This window comes from Impatiens glandulifera, chromosome 6, assembly GCF_907164915.1.
Source record: "Impatiens glandulifera chromosome 6, dImpGla2.1, whole genome shotgun sequence".
Lineage (NCBI taxonomy): Eukaryota > Viridiplantae > Streptophyta > Magnoliopsida > Ericales > Balsaminaceae > Impatiens > Impatiens glandulifera.
The window spans coordinates 44,958,423-44,970,075 of record NC_061867.1 but is presented as its reverse complement, the minus strand read 5'-3'; positions in this window follow the sequence as shown (position 1 = coordinate 44,970,075).

Genomic DNA, 11,653 nt, shown 5'->3' with positions numbered 1-11,653 from the left:
CGAAGGCCTGAACCCGGCCATCCTTCTTAATCACCATCTGGCAAAATTCTTCGAAAATGACGTATCCCCAATCCACCTTGTCACCGCGGACAATGGCCATCAGCATCTTGAGTTTAAGTTTCGTCAGGTTATCGAAGTTACCTCCTCTTCCCTAGATTGAGCGGGCGATGACAGTCAGCAACCATCTGAATTCCGGTTTTAGCTTATTCCTCCGGCTAGAGTGGATCACCAGATCCTGATCTGAGAAAGAAACCACCAACCGGACAGCGTTTGATTCTGCAGCGGTTAGGTCAATCTTTAGGTCCAGACCGGTGTTGGGCAGACCGAGAGCTTCAGCAAATAACTCTTCGGTGATTAGAATGGCCTTCCCGTTGACTGTGGCTGAGACTTTCCTCTTTGTGAGCGTCGCCGTCGCCAGGAACTCCGTCACGGCCGCCGGATAAATGGTGAACGGACCAAATAGGAATTCTTCTAACCCAAAATCTCTTAGAGATTGAAGAACGACCTTGTTTTTGTCATCGGCGTGTTCATCAATATCCGCGAAATCCACTTGCAACATCCATTGAAAAGGGGCTTTGCTTAGATCCATGATAGTTTTGAAAAGAGAGGAATAAAGAACGATGATGATCGGAGATAAGAGAGCCTTTGAAGATCTGGAGATTTGTAGAGAGAGAAAGCACAAGTGTCGAATAAGATGATGTGAACTTATATAGATGGCGGTTCCGAACGGTTGGAAGACGAACCGTCATTTGATGTTTTTGGCGCCAACTTTCCCTCCAAAAGTTACTGCAGTAACTTTCGGCGGTAAGTGCGGAAAACCCATGGGCGGTAAATTTTGGGAGGTAAAACCGTGGGAGGTTAAGTTTTTCAAACTTTTCATTTTTTTCCTCGAAGTTCCGGTTTTACTTGAAGACTTGCTAACCGGAAGTTTTTAAGTTAACCTTAAGTTTGTGTGTATACGTTTAAGAAACCGGAAAGAAAGATATGAATGAAAACCGGAGACTTTGAAGATTAAATATTTCATAAATAAGAATAGTGAACATTGAGCGGTTTTGGTCGTACAACAAAATGACCAAAAACCGGAAAGGAAAGACATATAATTTAGTCTTCTTTGAACCAATCCCCTTCCACCATCCTTTCGTACCACTTTTCCACGGTGTTTTCGGGTGACCGTTCCTCAATTCTTGCTATCCACCTGTGCATCATGAGCATGGTGATAGTGTTGGACGGTCCAACCGGAACACCGGTTCCAAGGTTGCAGCGCTTAGACATCAGGAACCGGGTGATTTGAGGAGCGAAACTGGTCCTTCCCCTTGCAGCGGTCATGAGCCGCTTCAGTTTGTTGAAGAGGTAGGTTGCCCAGTTGATCGACGAGTTTCGAATGATGGCTATCATGATGTCGAAAGCCTCCCGGTTGTAGTTTTGGTTAGGCATTTGGCCCATGATAGACCTTTGAACCAAGTCATGCATGACTTGGTAGTGAGGAGCGAGGGTTTCTTTCTTTCCAAAGTCCTTGATCGGAGTATTGGAAGAAGAGAACATATGGAAAAAGTCTTCCTTAGCCGGCAGGAACGGCGTTGGGAAGTCCGAAAAACCTTCGGTTGGGAGGTGAAAGAAGTTGGCGAATTCCTCTTCGGTAAACCGAAGGAATTGACCGTCGACGATGGTGCGAATGCTGCCATCATCTAGAACATGACCGTTGTTGAAAAATTCACACACCTCCTCCACGAGGATAGTGTCTGAACCTTTAAGAAAACCTTGGAGTCCCGATTCTATGATATGCTGAAAAATACATTCATAGTATGCACTGTCTTTGACGTCTTCGAAGTCGATGATAAGAGTATTTCTGAGTTCGGCCGACATTATGTGGAGGATTGAGGAAGGTTTTGGAAGGATTTTTCTGAACTTTCAAGTTTTAGAGAGAAGGAATGCAGGAAATATGTTTTGAGAATGGGGGGTTGAGTCCCATTTTATAGCTTGGAACGGTTGAGAGCATTTAATGAGAATATTTGAAAAATCTAGCCGTTTATGTCTAGTCATTAATGACTTTGTGATTTTTCAAGAGAATAATGGCATGTCTTGTCGAATCACGTCAGGCATGCTTATTGAGAATGAATATTTGTGTTTCCAAGAGTGATCTGATTTTATTTTGATACGGCACATTAAATGTTTGATCATTTATGATTTTTAAGTTTTAACTTAAAAGAGGAAGGAAATCTGATTCATTGATTGATGTACAAAACCGGTAGTACAACAAAATTACCGGTTTTGGAAAGAGCAAAGGAAAAGGACAGGCTAGACGTTAGATGACTCAGCCGCTTGATTTCTTCTAGCCTTGACTGCTTCCCACCGGTCGATCATCTCTTGTACTCTTTCCTTGGTGAGCACATGCCTTAGATGGAGAGTTACGAATGGTCCGGAGTGGATGTCTAGACTTGCACAAAAACCGCTCAGCTGAGGAGCGTAGCCGGTTTTGTTGGAGAGGAGCATTTTCTTCAGGTTACTGAAGATGATCCAGGACCAGTTAACCGGTGTCCCAACCGTTACAGCGATCATCATCTCGAAGAGCCTTTGGGTGTAGTAGTAACTTTTCTCTCTGCCCAAGACGGACTTTCCCAGAATCTCACAGAGAAGCTGGTACTTATGAGATAGTTGGCTTTTAGCACCCCAGGGTTTAACCGGGATGTCAGATCCTGAGAACCGGCGACACATCTCTTCCATGGTCACCGGGGAGTATGTTAAGTCGGTTACCCCTTCATTGGGCAAACCGGAGTATACAGCGAAATCCGTCTCGCTGAATAAGAACTTTTGACCGTAGACTTGTGCAACGATTATATCTCGATGCACTTCTTTTCCGGTCTGAAAGAATTATTCGACTACTAGGTAGTCAAGAATGAATCTGTTTTCGAGGAAGCTTCTTAGCCCGCTTCTTTCTACGGCTAAGAACATTTCTTTGACTTCGTGATCTTCATATTGGTAGATTGAATTAAAATCTGTCAATAGAATCTTCTTTGCTAGGGACTTGGTGTTCATGTTCTTGAGAGAGAAGGTTAATCTCAAGAATGATCTTTGTGAATAGTAATCTTGTGAAGTTTTGTGAAGGTTTAAGGGTGGTTTATATAGCCAGGGGTTCGGCTAGATTAATGAGTTTTAAGCATGCTTGATGATGTCATCAGTCATTTAATAGACTTTAACTTGTTGAAGTAACTAATGTTTGTTTCCAAGATAAAATCTAATTATTACCAAGATAATAATGATGACAAATATCTATTGACAAGATGTGAGTCTCCCTCTCTTGATGATGGACACATGTCGTCATCTCGATATTGGTAGACTTGTTTTTATTGATTACAGGCTTCATTTTTCAAAATATGCATGAAAACTCAGTCAGTCATCCCAGGTTAGCCGGAGAAGTTCATTCCATCAGACTAGAATGCATTTGTACTAAGCGGTTTTCCATGACCGGTTTTAGTAGGATATTTTGTTCCGATTGTGAAGAAACGTTGATTTATGTCAACATTTGTTCATTTTTGGATTTATCTTATCCACTTCAACCCGGTTATTTCAACCGTATAGTAAATATACATGTGATTTGAAATTATGAAGTAATCGGGCATAACCGGAGACTTCCTCCCGGTTAGCATTTTTGATTTATCAATGGCCTATTTGAATATGGTTTGAGAAGCGAGAGCTTCTCCCTGAACACATATTCCGGTTTCTTACATGCATGCATAATCATGATATCAATTGATTAAGATTAGTAAGTCCCAAAATATTTCGAAAGTGAGAAAACTTAGCTTCCTGTAGCGATTTTGTAAATATATCCGCTACTTGTTGCTCGGTTGAGACGTATTCCAGCCGGATGTGTTTCTCCTGAACGTGCTCCCGGATGAAATGGTGTCGGATATCGATATGCTTTGTTCTTGAGTGTAACACCGGATTGTATGTAATCGCTATGGCGCTGGTGTTGTCACAGAAGATTGGAGATTCTTTGGCTTCTATCCCGAAGTCCCTTAGTTGCTGTTGGATCCAGAGAAGTTGTGCACAGCAGCTTCCAGCCGCTATGTACTCTGCCTCTACGGTTGATGTTGCAACAGATGTTTGTTTCTTGCTGCTCCAAGTGACTAACCGGTCACCCAGGAACTGACAGGTTCCACTTGTGCTCTTTCTATCGATTTTGCATCCTGCGTAATCGGCATCTGAGTAGCTTATGAGGTTGAAGCTCGAGTCTTTTGGGTACCAAATTCCCACTTCTTGAGTTCCCTTTAGATATTTTAGAATTCTTTTGGCCGCCGTATAATGAGATTGCTTTGGATTTGCTTGGAACCTTCCGCATACTCCAACCGCATACAAAATGTCAGGTCGACTGGCTGTTAGATATAGCAGTGATCCGATCATTCCTCGATAGGCTGTGATGTCAACGGCTTGACCGTCATCATCTTTGTCCAGCTTTACTGAAGGACTCATTGGCGTAGCCGCTTCAGCACATGTATCCATTCCAAATTTCTTCAATAGTTCGGCTGTGTACTTCGTTTGACTTATGAAGGTTCCGGCTTCAATCTGCTTAACCTGAAGTCCTAGAAAGAAACTCAATTCTCCCATCATACTCATTTGAAATCTATCAGTCATCATTTTCGAGAACTTGTCACATAGTTTTGGATCGGTTGATCCGAATATAATATCATCAACATAAATCTGAACAAGTAAGATTTGTTCCTTCCTTTCAAATTTGAAAAGTGTTTTGTCTACCGAACCTATTGTAAATTTGTGATCAAATAAAAATTGTGTCAATGTGTCATACCAAGCTCTTGGAGCTTGTTTTAGACCGTAAAGGGCTTTATTCAGCCGGTAAACATGATTTTCGTGTTCTGGAATTTTGAAACCTGGAGGTTGATTGACGTACACCTCTTCATTTACCTTACCATTTAGAAAAGCACTCTTAACATCAATTTGAAAAACTTTGAAGTTTTTAAAAGCTGCATATGCCAAAAATATTCTAATGGCTTCAAGTCTAGCTACAGGGGCAAATGATTCTTCAAAATCAACGCCTTATTCCTGTTTATAGCCTTGAGCCACTAACTGGGCTTTGTTCCTCGTAACTAAACCGTCTTCATTGAGTTTATTTCTGAATACCCATCATGTTCCTATAACCGGTTTGTTCTTCGGTTTGGGAACTAGGTACCAGACTTTATTTCTCTCAAACTCGTTTAATTCCTCTTGCATTGCTAAGATCCAATCTGGATCTGACAATGCTTCATCCACCTTTTTCGGCTCAATTTGTGATATGAAAGCTGAGTTTTCATAGTGATCCAAATTTTGTTGCCTAGTTCGGACGGGTGAGGATATGTTACCTATTACTAGCTTAAGAGGATGATTTTTGTTCCTTCTGAGGTTAATCCGAGACGTGTCTATCAAGCTTTCGGTTGGCTGATCAAGGTTAGACTGATCGGTAGGTTGAACAGAGTCAGACCGACCGATTTCTTCAGTAGAAACTGAAGCGTCAACTTTCTGCGGTAAAGCATCTTGATTAGGCTGAGGTTCAGCATCAACCGCTTGGTCCTTGACAAATTGTCTAAAAACCGGAACCTCGTCTTCATCATCAGAATAGATATTAAAATTTTCCATTTTGTTGTGAAGGTCGAAGGGTAATGCAGTGTTTCGTTCAACCGATTCATCGAAAACAACGTGTGCGGTTTCTTCAACTGTTAAAGTCCTAGTATTGTATATTCTGTAGGCTTTACTTACAGCTGAATATCCCAACATTATTCCCTCATCGGATTTTGCATCAAAAGCGGTCAAGTAATTCTTGCCGTTATTGTGAACAAAACATTTGCTACCAAAAATTCGAAAATACCGTACACTTGGAATTTGATCAAAGTAAATTTCAAAAGGAGTTTTAGAAAACCGTTTAGTTACTAAAGATCGATTTTGTGTATAGCAAGCGGTGTTGATAGCTTCAGCCCAAAACTTTTGAGCAATACCCAAATCAGCTATCATTGACCTTGCGGCTTCCTTGAGAGTCCGGTTTCTTCTCTCAGCCAGGCCATTTTGTTGAGGAGTTCTGGCACTAGACAACTCGTGTCTAATACCGGAATCATCAAGAAAAGTAGTTAAATTACTGTTTATAAACTCAGTTCCTCTATCACTTCTGATTTTGTTCACTCGAATGGATTTTTCATTTTGTATTCTCAAAATCAATTTAATCAAGTTTGGAGTTGCTTGACTTTTAGAAGCTAGAAAAGTAACCCAAGTAATTTTGAATAATCATCATTAACTACCATAGTATAATGCATGCCTCCTAAACTAGTTACTTTGACCGGACCAAACAGATCCATATGCAAGAGTTCTAAGCATCGTTCAGATTGATAATTTCCTTTATTTTTGAAAGATGATTTTACTTGTATGCCCATTTGACATGCAGCACATACTTAATCTTTTGAGAATTTAACGTTTGGAAAACCGTGAACTAGTTTCTTGGAACAAATGAAGTTAATCGTTTTGAAATTCAAATGGTTTAACCGTTTATGCCAAAGCCAGTTTGGATCATTTCCGGCTATCATACACACAAGTTTTTCAAAATCAGTTTTCCAACCAACTTTGTAAATGTTTCCCATCCGGTTACCAGTTAGCAGAATGTCATTATCTTGGTTTTTAACTAAACATGAGTTTTTATGAAATTCAACTTTGTAACCCACATCACACATTTGACTTATGCTTAACAAGTTAAAACGTAGTTCTTCTACCAAGAGTACATTAATTATGGATAAATTACTATGGACAATCTTACCCTTGCCCACGGTTTTACCTTTCGAGTTGTCCGCGAATGTGATGATTGCTCCGGTTTCGTACTTGATATCGGTTAGTAGCTCCTTGTTTCCGGTCATATGCCTTGAGCATCCGCTGTCCAAGTACCATTCTGAATTCTTTAGCCGGTTGCTCCTCCTAACCTGCAACAAACAATTATTTACACATTTTTGGTACCCACATTCAGTTGGGTCCATGGTTGATTAGTCCCTTTGGGATCCAGACTTGAATAAGTCGGATCACTTTCCCGGTATCTGTTTTTATAATATTTGGCTTAACTTCTTGGTTGTTGCTCAAGAGTGCCTTATGTTGTGATGAGTTTCTTTGATGTCGAGTTTTATTCGGTTTATTCTGTTTCCGATTGTCTTTCCTTCTCTCAGGATGAAGCCATTTTTCGGATTCGGTAGGACTTACATATTTAAGCGTTTCTTCCGGTTTTAATTCATTTTCGGTTTGTGAACTCTTGACAAATTTTATAAATGGAAGATTGTTCTTCGTGAGTTTTATCCCGTTAGGCTGTTTTGATTCGTTTTGTTTATTTGGTTCATAACCGATACCATACCTACACTTCGGGTGTCTTTTATAGTTACACATTTGTTTCACCGCTTGTCGTGATCTCTCCCACGCAGCCGTGACGTACATTGCTCGTTCATCAGTTTCGGTTACCGGTTGAACCGTCTTCTCATTATCGGAGAATAGTTCATCCGGTTCATACATTTCGATTTCACATGTTTTAACATATACATTATTTGTTTGTTCGGTTTTAGATTCTATTGGAGTTGATATGTATGCAGATATGTTTCTGAACTCAGCAACCATTTGGTTGAGTGCAGACACCAGATCTTCTTTGGTAAACTCGTCAGAAGAGAAATCAAATACCTCTTCGTCGTTTGCCATGAAGCAGGTTACTTTTTCTTCACCGTCTTCATTATCGGAGTATGCCCACTCGCTTCCACCGTCGGATGCAATGAGCGCTTTCTGAATCTCTTTTCCTTCGTCAGCATGTTGATCATCGTTTCTCCGGTAGTCGTTTCGTTGGTTGTTGTTTGCCCGGTAGTTGCTCCCTTGGTAGTTGTTTCCCTGATACCGGTTGCTTTGGTAGTTGTTCCCTTGATAGTTGTTTCCCTGATAGTTTCCTTCCGGTTTTCTATCGTCTCTTCTTGGTTTTCTACACTCTGACCTGAAATGTCCAAAATCGTCACAGTTATAACATCTTTTGTTTGATTTATCTACATAGTTATAATTAAAATCGTTATTAGATGGTGGCTGGCTCTTCTTCATGAATTTCCCGAATTTCTGAGCTAGCATCGCCATCACATCTTCAGTAATTTGATCGGTGTTTTTGACTGGAGCCGGAACGGTTGATACTTGGACCGCTGGTTCCACCGATGTAACCAAAGCTCTGGTTGCGGTTGATGTGGATGCTTCGTCTTCGATCCGAGACTTGATCTCGAACTCGTAGGCTTTTAGATCCTCGAACACATCATGCAACTTCATCTGCCCAAGGGTGCTCGATTCCCTCATCACCATGGTCTTGATGTCCCATGTGCTTGGCAGAGATCTTAGGGCTTTGATTATTACTTCTCGGTTGTCATACTTCTTTCCGAGTGTTTGAAGCTCGTTGACTACACTAGTGAATCGGTTGCTGAATTCCTTCATGTTTTCCCCTGGTTTCATCCTTATGTTTTCATATTTCTGTGTAGCCACCAAGATTTTGTTCTCCTTAGTTCTTTCGTTTCCCTCATGGATCTGAATGATCGTTTCCCAGGCTTCCTTTGCATTTTCACACTCTGATATTTTGTTCAAAGTGTTATCATCTATAGCCTTGTAGATGTGTCTCATGCAATAGTTGTCCAGGTTACTCCGTCTTCGATCTTCATTCGTCCATAGGTCTGCCTCCTTGTTGATCTTGATCGGTCCCTCTTTCAGGACTCGGCTCATCTCATCATCTAATGTAATCAGATGTAGATACATCTGTTTCTTCCAACTGTTAAACGCTTCGCTGTTTAGCATTGGCGGCTTGTCGCTGTGGGTCATGCTTCCCATCTTCTTTGGTTGCTTGAGTGCTAAGAACCTCGCTCTGATACCACTTGTTAGGATCGGGGATGCCCTTGGAGGACCGGGGTGTTTCCGGTTTTAGGAAGGGTGGCCTCTTACAACACACAACACACTTTGGTGATAGTCCGGTTAGAGACTATAACCGTTCTCAGCACTGCACAAACTGTCACAGACTCTTGAACCGGGTTCAAGGGCGGAAATGTTTGTTTCAGGTTGAAGCAACGTATGCGACTTTTAGATGATGTTTTAGAAGGAGTCGGTTTAATGAATATGAGTGACCAGTTTATGGAGTACTATTAGTTTGAGGTTAGGTAATGAAAGCAACGAAAGAACACGAGACAAGGATTTTTTATGGATGTTCGGAGCAAACTCTCCTACGTCACCCCTTCTTCTCAGATTATGAGAAGGATCTCCACTAACTTTTATAGTTATCACAATACCTCCGGTCAAGCCCAACTTCGCTACTCGCCGGTTACACCAAACTCACTCTTTGATGTAATACAACAACTCAACACAACACAATATAGAAAGCTTCCGGTTTTAGACACACCGGTTTTGGAATATAGAAGTTTATCTCTCTAACTTAATGATTTGATGATTTGTTTTTCGTAATCTGTAATTTCACAACTGTGTTCGTAACTTGCATTCGTATTAAATGAAGACGTTTCGTCTCCCTTTTATAGCTGAGAAGAGCCAACGGTTACTTTTCTTCTCTCTCCTTTGGATTGGTTGATTGTTATCACGCCGGTGTAGAGAGGTAGCTTGCACGCTTCATCTTCCTCAACACCTGGCAGTCATGCAGGTAGCTCTGAGCAGAAGATGACATAGTCGGTTTTCAGATTTGGACACGTGTTGGACATGCACCTCAGGTTGTCAACTTCAGATCAATAAAGCATCATTGCTTTCCTCGCATGCTTCCGATCGGATCCGATCTTCTTTTATTCTTTCAAGACACGTTTCATTCGTCATGGTGCGTCACTCTTGAAGTTTGAATCTTCCGGTTTTGTGTCTTTTGCAGTATGATCCGGCTGATATGTAAGTTTTTGTCTTTGCGGACCGGTCGCTTGAGAAAGTGAAAATCGGTTCCTCTGATCTTTAACTTGATCACTTGAGACTGGTTTCTTTGAAGTATAGCAGCAACCGGTTTTGATACGCCAACCGGTTTGATCTGTATCTGCACATGAAAGTTAACAACTGTTTAGTTCGTCTGGCCGGTTCCAAAAATTAACTTACTTAATTTTTCTATCAATTTCTCCCTTTTTGATTATTTAGAATAAATATTCAAAACTTGTAATGAGTGGCCGGTTTGAAAATTAACTTACTTAATTTTTCTATCATAGACATTGAAATTCCTTGAAGAGAATTCTGAGATAGGTTTGAGGAACCCTTTCACTTGATCTTTTTTATTCAAAATCTGATGACTACCGATTAGTGAGTTACTCTTATAGTGATTGGTGTGGTGATGTTGCTGATCAGAAAAGTACTTCGGGTTATGTATCCTACTCGGGAATACGACTTTTACTTGGCTGTCAAAGAAGTAGCCTATTGTAACTTTGTTGACCTGCAAGGCAGAATATGTGATGGCCTCTTGGAGCGTGTGTCATGCAGTATGACTTTCAAATTTACTAAGACATTTAAGAGTGATCTGAGATGAAGGTACAATGATCCGGTCGAGTTGATAACAAGTCGGCAAATCGAGTTGACAAAGAATCCGGTTAATCACGGAAGAAGCAAGCACATTGACGTCCAATTTTATTTCATCCGAGAATAAGTCAGAGAAGGAAAGGTTGAGCTGGACCATGTTGAAAGTCGAGATTAAGCTGCTAATGTATTCACCAAACCACTACCAACCACACTGTTGGCGAATTGTAAAATGTTGATTTGAATGATAGATCGGAAGAGTATTTAAGTTTAAGGGAGAAATTTGTTGAATAAACTTAAATTAATAATTTTTTGTTTTTAGATGTTTAGTATTCCTAGAGTAATAATAATGATTTAGGGGTGATTGAAATAACCAAGAGATTTGAGTGAGAGCCCTATTCAATGTGTAAAATAATTTATTTTGTCATTTGAAGAGTCAAACATATGAAGAGTCTATGCTTTCTCAAATAAAAATTGAATCATTTATATTTTAAAAAATCATTCATTATTCTATAAGGAAGAGTTGTTAAAATAATATAAATACAAAGTATTCAAAGTGATACAAACACACCAAAACCAAATGAGAATAACCATTTAAATAATTAAAATATTAAAAAATGGTGCTAATAACCTACATTTAAACAAATAAAAAATTAGAAAAAAATAAATAATGTTAATATACGCGGTTTCCTTTGGTCGGACAATTTATGTATGTTTTGTGGGGTCCAATATTTGATTTCCTGTCATGCATACTACTAGCAATGGTTGGCCAGTTGTTTTTATTTGTTTTTTTCATCAAAGGAGAAACATTACATATAAATATAAATATAAATATAAATATAAATATAAATATAAATATAAGATGTTAGTGAATTTTAAAATAAAAACACGTAAATAATAGTATACATATAAATGATAAGGTTAAGGAATAAAATTGTAGAAGAAATGAATTAAATAGACAAGAAATCGTATTTTTGTATTTTTCTGACAATGTTTCGACTATTGTTGGGCGGACGGTGGTAGATAAGGATGGCGTTGGCGATGGTGAATCCATCTCTATACTAGATAAATTTGAGACTTAGTAAGTCATAACTTAAATTCTCGTTAAGCTAAAAAAAATTAGTTATGAATTGTTTTTCATCCATTGTAT